This window comes from Adiantum capillus-veneris, chromosome 30 (assembly GCF_014529385.1).
Source record: "Adiantum capillus-veneris isolate H3 chromosome 30, ASM1452938v2, whole genome shotgun sequence".
NCBI lineage: Eukaryota > Viridiplantae > Streptophyta > Polypodiopsida > Polypodiales > Pteridaceae > Adiantum > Adiantum capillus-veneris.
The window spans coordinates 52551577-52562623 of NC_140960.1; the positions used below are offsets into that span (position 1 = coordinate 52551577).

The following is an 11047-nucleotide window of genomic DNA, read 5'->3' on the forward strand; positions in this document are numbered from 1 at the left end:
GAATTGGCTCAATGACTTTCCTTCAAGACCTCAGCCTAGCCATCAACAACCTTTTGGGTCATTACCCACTGGGTTAGGCAGGCTGAAAGGCTTAACTTCAATTGAGATTGAGTATAACATCCTTGATGAGTCATTGGATGTGTTGCAACTAGGTGTTGCCATGACGGATCTATAGGTTTTGCTCTTGCAAAGCAACTGATTCACATGCAACATACCAAAAACAATGGGCAACTGCAAGTCTTTGTTAAAGCTCAACCTCAGCCACAACCATCTAAGAGGCACCATACTTTGTCACTTGGTCAACTTCCGTCACTTTTTGAGTTGCATTTGAACTCCAACCAGCTGACTGGAAGGATCCATGAAGCCATTGGACATTGCCACAACCTACCCATGTTGGACGTTGCAAACAACAAGCTGATGGGAAGCATAGTGCCATTGCTGGGTGAGCTTACTATCCTTTCTATGTATCCAGACTGGCAGGTATAGTAGCCACACTCATCGCAGGTGCTGCTATATTCTACTTTGTTGTAACGTATAGGAAAAGACGACATTCTATGTTGTGAGGGGGTGAAGCAAGGATGCCCCCTATCTCCGACTCTTTTTGGGATGTATGTGGATGAGTTTTCTGACTACGTAGAGCGAGGGAGACTGAGGTCCTCAGTTAGTAGGGACATGGATTCCACTGTTTCTATATGTTGATGATATTGTGTTGATTTTTGGATCTTCAGAGGGGATGCAACATCATTTAGAGGCTTTGCACACATTTCCTCATGATAGTGGATTGTTGATCAACCTTGGGAAACCAAGTTTATGGTGTTCAACACCACATCAGAGTGGGTTACGAGGTCAACACCCACATTTACATATGACCACGAGACTATGGAATACAAAGATGCATACACCTCTCTTAGGTTAGTCTTCAGAGGATCGATCTTTTCATTGGGAAGAGTAGCACAAACTAGACTGACAAGAGCTTATGCACCTTGGGAGGATTGGAGAGGATGTGTTGGTGCGTTCAATTTCCGAAATTGTGGACAAAGCGCTGGCTTTTTGACACCCTAATGGTTTTAGATTTTCTTTATGGAGTTGAAGTATGGGGACCCTCAGTAAACCACCATGGGAGATCTGGCAGCACGGATGGTTGGAGGTTAATGGAGAGGCATTTGGTCTCTATGATTTCTTGAATGGTTGGGCTGAGGCCTCAGTGCCACATGAGATTATCCGAGCTGAGCTAAGTGTCCCCACCCCTCATGGTTAAGGAATTGACTAGATCAGAATCCTTCATACACAACTTATGTGACCTCCCTAGAGACAAATATGCTCGACTAGATGTCGTGTGGGGTCTACTATATCTCAAAACTTAGGAAGAAATAAAGCAACCCAAGCTGCATCATCTCAAATGTCTTCTCCAAAGACTGCATGATGGAACGGATCATGTCTATCCAAGAACCCATGAAGATAAGGTCGCCAACATACATGATAACAATGGCAGCCAAGTTGCCATGATATATGGAGTGGAGATATGTGTGTGTGTGTGTGTGTGAGAGAGAGAGAGAGAGAGAGAGAGAGAGAGAGAAGGGGGGAGCACTTGGGTCAAGCCAAAACACTCTCCCCATGGCATTCAAGAGAGACCAACAGGCCTTAGATTTTCAAAAGAGGGAGCTATTGCAAAGGGTGCATACATTCCAAGTCTAGGATGGCCGGACATAGCATGAGCTACCACGTAAATTTGTCCCTATTAGAATGTCTCGCCTGTTTGAATATAGAATAGATTATCCTTATTGCTCTCAAAATCTTTTACTCAGAATTGGGTAGTTTCCTTGGCGAAGTCTCGTTTAAAGAATAGGGTTTTTGGTGAAGTCTCATTCAAAAGAATAGGGTGCAAGGGTTTTTCGTACGAGTGGAGCTGATGCGTGAGGAGGTGGGGTGGAGTCTACTACTCTATAGTGAAATCACAGCACGTGGTGGGCAAAGGTTGGACAACCGGGGCGGGGCAGTCTCTCTCCATCTCTCTTGCGCGTATGATACTAGTGAAGGGGATGGGAGTAGGGTCTCATGTGCCTGTTGTACGAGTGGAGCTGATGCGTGAGGAGGTGGGGTGGAGTCTACTACTCTATAGTGAAATCACAGCACGTGGTGGCCGGAGGTTGGACAACTTGGGCGGAGCAGTCTCTCTCCATCTCCCTCTCTTGCACGTATGATACTAGTGAAGGGGATAGGAGTAGGGTCTCATGTGCAGAGGAGGATGTTAGGGGCTGCATGTAAAGTGGCATGTACGCCAACAGTAGAGGACAATAGAAAAGGGGGCGAGGGGGGTGAGCCTGGTCGCAGGGCGAGCTGGCATGCATGCATGTGGGTGTGCATGTGCGCGTGCGTATGCGTGTGCATGTGCATGTGTGTCACAAGAAGTTTTGGACAAATTCTCAGAATAATTCCCACATTGCGACTTACTTACCTCAACATCATGAGCTTCGATGAGGGAGGCATTGCATACCTAGCTAGGTATGCGGTGCCTCTTGAGCAGAAGCTCATGATGTCGTGCATTGTATGAAAAACATTGCAAAAGACTCCTTTTTCCTAAATGAGAAAAATTATAAATCTTCTTGTGTGTGTGTGTGTGTGTGTGTGTGTGTGTGTGTTTTTGTTTCAGACAGAGCTAGCACATGTGCAAGCTTGAGTCACTTGGAGTTTGAGACCAGTAGAGACTCGAGAGCATTCACCCTTGGAATGTCGAAGAGAAATTCCAAAATGGTTCAAAAGTTTCATAAGTTTCTTACGTCAAAGAAACTAGTTTCTAGGCAACTCTGCTTGAGCCTGAAAATAAGTGAATATGCGATTAGGGTCTACGATCCTTCCTTGGCATGTTGTAGTGCATGAGTTCAATACTGTGTAATAAAATTCGCACTCACAGTCATATGTGTGTGGTGTGCATGCATGCACACACACGCACGCGCGCGCACACACACACATGTAATAGTATCTTTAAACGCTTTGTGTATAACTATATGTGTGCATGTGCAATAAGAATGTGTGTGTGTGTGTGTGTGTGTTGGTTTTGGGGGTTTTTTTTTGGGGGGGTTTTGGGGGGGGGGGGGGGGGGCAATTCCATGTGCATTTGTGAATCTGTTCTATAAACAACTAGCACTGTACACAAGGGTTGGCTAGTGCACTAATAGTACATGGAAACCATATCTTCTCTAGTTTTTGAAGGTTTAAAAGGTTGAAAGATCTCCTGATATTCTCATCTGAGGTGGAGAAACGAGAAGCATTGTTGTTTGTTATCTTCAGGAAAGCATCACTATGGATCACTATGGATCACTATGGATCTCTCTCTCTCTCTCTCTCTCTCTCACACACACACACACACACACACACCAACTAATAATGATTACAAGCTTAGCACGTGATGTTGTCTTGAGCAGACTCATTAGAAGAATAAATGGCTCCTATGATGAGGTATCGGGCCAAATAGTAACCGAGACATCTTCGGTCTCAAGATTTAGGCGACCAGGCATACACAAAGGGATCGATATAAACCACGTAGACGTTAACAGGTATGCAATAAAAAGCGCAGTTATTAACCTAGTATCAAGTTATTAGCGCATCTTCCTCTCCAATACCTGGATTAGGTCTAGAATTACCAACTTCCTCTCTTGATTGTCCACCTTGCTTTGTATTAATTATAGCAGGAGAACCACGAAAGTCTGCATCTTCCTCTCCTGCAATATTGTGATTAGGACTAGAATTACCAACTTGCGCTCTTGATTCTCCACCTTCCACTGTATTAATTATTGTAGGAGAACCACTAAAGTCAGTGGCAGCATTTGTTGTTGATGGTAAAACGCCTTCCTCTCCACTACTCTTTAATCTAGAAAAACTAGAGCGAGCAACCCACATCCTACATGCAATGGACAAAGAAGGAAACTTTAAGAACGAAGTAAACATAGTATGCACATGCTTGCATAATCAAAGGGAATCTAATTTGTGAAATGAAATTGTACCTTTGTATCTTAAATTTTAAATTGAACCCTTTCTATATGTTCTATGCAGGGATGAACCCTTTCTATATGTTTTATGCAGGGATGAACCTTCAGAAAATAACACTGTCTGCTGCGAATCTGCCTCCACAGGGATTTTTAAATAACCCTACACTAAAATGTGTGTGTGTGTCTTGTGTCGCATGCCACTGGCCTGTTGTACGAGTGGAGCTGATGCGTGAGGAGGTGGGGTGGAGTCTACTACTCTATAGTGAAATCACAGCAGGTGGTGGCCGGAGGTTGGACAACTTGGGCGGAGCAGTCTCTCTCCATCTCCCTCTCTTGCACGTATGATACTAGTGAAGGGGATAGGAGGAGGGTCTCATGTGCAGAGGAGGATGTTAGGGGCTGCATGTAAAGTGGCATGTACACCAACAGTAGAGGACGATAGAAAAGGGGGCGAGGGGGGTGCAAGCCTGGTCGCAGGGCGAGCTGGCATGTGGGGCGATGGAAGGGAGACTAGGAGGGGGTGCACGGCAGGCAGAGAGATTGCGGAGAGGAGATCAGGGTGATGTGGAAGGTCCCTGTGTAAGACCAAGTGACGGTAGTAAAGCAAGGGTGGCTGAGGCGGGTGTTGCTTTGTGCACCCGTGAGCAGCACTTGTGCACGCGAGGTTTGCGAGGTGTAGAGCTGGGGGAGGGCGAGAGAGGTGTGAGCAGAGGGCGGGGGAGGAGATACATGCAGGAGGGGTGCGAATATCTGGCGGCATTCATTTGAGGGAATTTCATATTAAGCAAGGCAGTAGGGGGTACCCAGCTGGGAAAAATCCAAAAATGGGGAAGAATCTTCGCGGATGCCATGCGTCAATGAAGTGAGGAAAGGGACAACAAATGAAGAAGGGAGGTCGTGACTTAGCGTGATGCATTGCGCAGGCATGACGTGAAGCATCAACGTAGATGAAGAAGGGAGGGGACGAGTCACGACATGGCAGGGTTGTTGTTGCCGCAGGCTTTGCTTTCTACTTAATACGTGGTTTGTGCTTGACGACAACACCAACTGGAAGCTAGGTTGGTTACGCAAGCTGTGAAATCAATGTTGTCTCAATCCACAGGTGTTCGATTCCTGCGCGCGCACGCTCATCTTTCTTTTAGAGGATGAGAGAGGTGTGTTTCAACCTTGCTTGAAGGTGAGGATGGGCGAAATGTAGTAATATAATTAGGAAGCTGCCACTAAGTAAGTAAGTAAGTAAGTACTAGTATATGACCCGCGCGTTGCTGCGGCAAAAAAACATGGATTCGTTTATTTCATTGCTTTTCAACATTCATGTTGCAAATGTGTTGCACATACAATAGCATCCCATTTCTGTAGTCTAATCCACGGACGACGAACAAAGGAGGGGTCTGTCAGCCTTGAAAGTTTTAGTTTCTTTGATGGAACTTAGCTTCATACTGAGTTTCTTTGATGGAACTTAGCTTCATATATACTGAGTTTCCGAAGGCTCGAGAGCTTAGTGTGGGATCTCTCTCTCTCTCTCTCTCTCTCTCTCTCACACACACACACACACACACACACAATGGCCTAGACGCTCTATTAGATCCACCATTATTGTATCACTTTGGTCTCATGGGTCACTTTGGCCTTTTAAAGATGTTTAATATAGCATTTCATCTCATCTTATCTCTCTCTCTCTCTCTCTCTCTCTCTCTCTCTCTCACACACACACACACACACACACACACCAGGCTCACACCTCTCTCACGCAATAACTGATGTTTGAAGAGGCTTCTCTCTCTCTCTCTCTCTCTCTCTCTCTCTCTCTCTCTCTCTCTCACACACACACACACACACACACACTCACACACACACACACACACACACAATGACGAAGGTGGCTTGTGTGTGAAGCTGGCATGTGGAACACGATACGAGGTCAGCCTGTATTGTCCTAGGTCGTTGTAGGTCATGTTTATAGCTGAACATTGAGCAAATCCACAAAATTTTCATCAGGCAAGCTACATGATCACAAGCTGCATCCCATTTTTGTAGTCTACTCCACGGACGACGAACAAAGGACGGTCTATCGGCTTTGAAAATTTTAGTTTCTTTGATAAAACTTAGCTTCGTACTGAGTTTCTGAATGCTCAAGAGTCTGATGTGGAATCTATCTCTCTCTCTCTCTCTCTCTCTCTCTCTCTCTCTCTCTCTCTCTCTCTCTCCCCCATGCTTGCCTTTTTTCAAAGCTGCATAAAGAAAAAGTATATGACCCGCACGTTGCTGCGGTGGCCAAGAGAAAACCTATCTTTTTGGCATCCACGTTGAGTATCCACTTATTTGAATATCGAGCTCCCACACCCTTCTCCCCACAATGACATGGCTAATGTTATAGTATCATCCATAGAGTAGATAACCTCCACCCATCCCCACAACCCTCGCTCCATGTTTTGTGTTCCTGACATCTTTGCCATGTGCAGCTTCAGTCCAAGAAAACCAAATATCTGCGTATTGATGAAGTGAGGCAGAATCCCCAGCTCTACAACAATAAAGATCTCTTTGAAACGGGCCATCTTTAAAATGTCTGTGAAATCGGAATCGTCAGAGAACAGGCATATGCAGTGTATAATATTATTCATGGAGTGCTTCATCTGGCGCTTGAGGGCTCGATCTGTAGCTGCTTGGGGCTCGGATTCTTGGATCAACCATGCGCACCCAAAAACCAACCCTGAGAAGCTCCATGTGAAGACCATAACCACCAATGTCATGAATCTTGAAGCCCATGTCTCTTAACATGCGCTTATGTAAGAGACTCACATGCTTCTTCAATTCTGAGTCTGCAACACACTTGAAGCCACAAATTGCACACTTACATGGAGAAGTGGAAAGGTCTTGGGTCACGCTTATAGAGACACAGTTAGGCTTAATGGGGATTCTCTCTGTGTTCACAGTAGCAACTCTCTCTCTCTCTCTCTCTCTCTCTCTCTCTCTCTCTCTCTTCGGACAGGCCAAGCTTCAAGAGGTGCCCCGTTCTTCGACGCGTGGCAACGCTCAGCATGCGAGAAATATTTAAGCTCCATAATAAAGTAGTATAGAAGTATATATGTGAGAATTAATTGTGGAAGATTTCTGATAGACATGCATCCTAGGTATCTCTTTTGATTAACCAACTTAAGACTTGTAAGCCCTTGAGTCACTTATGAAAGCTTAGGATCAGTGTTTGGGAAAAATGTGTCTCAGCTTAATATCATGCCGTTTTCAATTTCAAAAATGCCGGCTGAAGGCAAGGGGAAAAGGAGAAATTCGACTTTAAAATAGAGAACATTAGTGTAAAAATCCTAAAAATAAACCTGATTTTCTAAGATTTCTTTCAAGAAAGGGAATTTTGTACGTTTGGAAAAATGATTTTTCCCGAACACTGCTTAGGATGCACAAGTATGTAGATGCTTACATATGCAACTAACAAATGGAAGGTGGAACTTGGACGTAGTCGCGTAAGGCATTCAAAAGTATGAGTGCAAGTGAGTCGTGACTTACTTTTTAATGAAAAGGCTTTCGAGGCCAACAAACAACTGAGTATAAAATGACAGCACGAATAGAAACGAGCAAGGAGCCATGTCAGTGTAAGCTGCAGGAGGCATGTCTGTTTCCACTGGAAAAGCTTGCAAGGCAGTTAGAGCAATTATCGTGGGCACCACCAAACTAAGACGCCCAGCTAATTCTTTAGGGTGGAACTGAACTGCTGTAAATGACAAGAACACACATGCCAATGTGGGCAACACAAGCTTGAATAAATAGTACCTGCAAGAAAAAAAAAGTTTTGTTCACAAGAAAATCCATACACATACATACTTGCGGGCAGGCATGCATGCGGGTGTGCATGTAAACGGTTCAAAAGTTTCATAAGTTAGAAACTAGTTTCTAGGCAACTCTGCTTGAGCCTGAAAATAAGTGAATATGCAATTAGGGTCTACGACCCTTCCTTGGCATGTTGTAGTGCATGAGTTCAATACTGTGTAATAAAATTCCCCTCTCACGATCATATGTGTGCGGTGTGCGTGCATGCACACACACGCACGTGCACACACACACATATGTAATAGTATCTTTAAACACTTTGTGTATAACTATATGCGTGCATGTGCCATGAGAAAGCTCCATGCTCCATGCAAAATCCTTGCCATATTACATATCTTTAAACACTTTGTGTATAACTATATGCGTGCATGTGCCATGAGAAAGCTCCATGCTCCATGCAAAATCCTTGCCATTCTATTCGATGCATGTATTGTAATGCTCAAGAGTATATTTCACTCGCTCAGCGTACAACTTATCCCAGCGAATCGTAAAACTGTCCATGTCCAATGGATTTGTCATTTCTTTGTTTTCATCAACAAAACTATCTTCTATAAAGACACACTTTAGATTTTCTTTAGAAAACGCATCAAGTATTTCTTTCCTTTGGCTGACATATGCTTCCTGTAAGTCTTGTAGCTATCTTGTGTCAAGAATGTTTCCTTCCATGCTTGGATCATGCCACATGTGCTTGATACTGTGATTTTCTTCAAAGTCCAGCCCGAAATTTTGCTCACTACATGAATAGCAACGTACATTAAAAATATAGCACCAACATGTGTGTGTGTGTGTGTGTGTGGGTGGGTAGGGGGGGGCGGGGGTGGGGGGGGGGGGATCCATTCATACTTCAATCATGTATAAGTATTTACACAAGAAGATTTAGAATTTTGCGCATACGAGTCTTTTCCAATGTTTTTCATACAATGAATAACATCATGAGCTTCTGCTCAAGAGGCACCACATACCTAGCTAGGTACAATTGGGGGCAGGGGACCACCAATCCCCCCCACCAAGCCGGTGGTCCCCTGCTCCCAATCGTACCTAGCTAGGTCTGCGGTGCCTCCCTCACAGAAGCTCGGTAAGTCGCAACGTGGGAATTATTGTGAGAATTTATCCAAAACCTCTTGTGAATTACATTATTCCAACCTGCTGCCCTGCGACTTCTTTGTAGTTTGTATGCTCATAGGATCAAACCTTAAATCTTGTTCCAATTAGTAGGCATTTTAGATTACTCACAAAGTCCTCCTTACTGTGCACATTGATTCCCTTTCGAAAAAACAAGAGGCACATATTAACACTAATACTTACTTGGGGAGAGCTCTAAAACGTTGCCTTTTCCAACCTTCTGATTCTGGAAATACCATGCACCATAGTTACTTGGGGAGAGCTCTGCATCGTCTCCAACCTTTTGTTTCAATAAGCCTTTTGTAAGTTGAAGCCATGTCCTGCTGGAATAAGGGTTGAGGACATCGCTGGTAAGACTCTGAACATCAAATGGAAAGTATTGAAAGTTCATCTCACTTGCACATGTAGCATCCACATTGAGATACCACAATCTTCTCCAGAAGCATTGAGGATCATTCTTGTCAGCGGCTTCTATGCATTTGTCGAGTGACAAAAAATCTCCCATGGATGTGTATATGGATGGCACGGGAGTAGATGATTGGATTGCATTCAATTCACATCCTGGCAGACGAAGGGGGGGCACCCACACATTGTCGCAACATGACTCTAATTGGGGGTTGTTATCACAACGAAACTTGCACTTGCCATCCACATCCATTTCACTTGAACCTTGATCCAAGTAATCATACCAATGAAAGATCATTTGAATTTCGGCCTACAATATCACAAGAAGTTTTGGACAAATTCTCACAATAATTCCCACATTGTGACTTACTTCGACATAGCTTTTGTGAGGGAGGCACCACATACCTAGCTACGTACACCGGGGCCGGTGGGCCCCTACCCCCAATCATACCTAGCTAGGTATGCGGTGCCTCTAGAACAAAACCTCATGATGTTATGCATTGTATGAAAAACACTAAAAAAAACTCCTTTTACCTACATGAGAAAAAATCTAAATCTTCTTGTGAATACCAGGGATGCATTTGAATACTTAGTTTAAGTGCATCTAGATTACACACACACACACACACACACACACACAGAGACAATAGAATGTATAGTGGACAATGTTGAACCTGGAAAGAGCCACCAGAGGGGTCGATGGCCTTGAGTTCCAGAAGTCGGAGGTCGAACAACACCAACTTCATGGCATAGCCCTGCTGGCAGAGGGTGTCAAAAGGGCTAGTGCCGTCCAAGGGGGGGACGTAGGAGACAAAGGGGTCGCTGTTGTTGATGCAGGCGCCAACATCCAACAGCCTGGTCAAGTTCGCACTGCTTGCAAATGCCGATATTCTCCCTGGAAAGACGCGCCTAGTGCCGGCCAAACCCACATTCACCATGTTTTGTTGGGCGCCAGAATATCCCGGCGAGCCCATTAATGATATTACTATGAAGACGAGCGGCAGCTACACCCGTAGTGCATTTAAATTAGCCTACCCCTTGCAGGCGGGCAACTGCTGCAATACAACTTCCTCTAAATGTCTATATAAAATTTGAGCAATCATCTGATTCGGCTTCTAATCTTCTCCTCAACGCCAAACCAATGTCTGCGCTAATAATATTTCTCTCTTAAGGCCACAGCAACCTGCGTTGATAATATCATGCACAAGGAGTTTTAGTCCAGAAGAGAAAACACCATGGTTTCTCACATTATCTCCCTCTCTCAAGTAGGGAAGAAATTAGGGAGATCTTTTTCCATATGGAATAGAGAGGTGAATACAAAAATCCAATTTCCATGAGGAAAACATAATGTCGTAGTAGTCGAAATAGTTTTCCCTAATGTAAAAGTGAGACTGTCAAGTTTACGTGTAAGTGAGAAATTATTTCCTTCAAGGGAGTCTTTTTCACATCACTCACATATGAAACCAATAAAATATTGAAGGAAAAAAATTAACATGAGAGAATCTAAGTAAGAAAATTTTCATGTACAAAAAAGAGTGCTTAGTTATCCCACATGAGTAAAGAATGACTTTTCCTCACAATGAGTTTTTATAATTCACATGAGTGACTCATCACTCTACTTTCTTATTGCACATTTCACACATGAGAAAACAATTCCTACATGAATACAATTATTTGTATGATTGGGTCAAAAA

At 44.0% G+C, this 11047-nt stretch overlaps 2 pseudogenes across 1 annotated transcript; both read right to left on the reverse strand.

The window, feature by feature from the left end:
- Positions 1-3140: 3140 nt before the first annotated feature.
- Positions 3141-10456, reverse strand: LOC147417955 (uncharacterized; annotated as a pseudogene). The gene is made up of 5 exons (XR_015187278.1): positions 10028-10456; positions 9132-9663; positions 7957-8559; positions 7506-7769; positions 3141-3898 (listed from the first exon to the last, which is right to left on the reverse strand). The product of XR_015187278.1 is annotated as an uncharacterized LOC147417955 (transcript).
- On the reverse strand, positions 6351-7048 carry LOC147417956 (uncharacterized; annotated as a pseudogene).
- Positions 10457-11047: the final 591 nt, after the last annotated feature.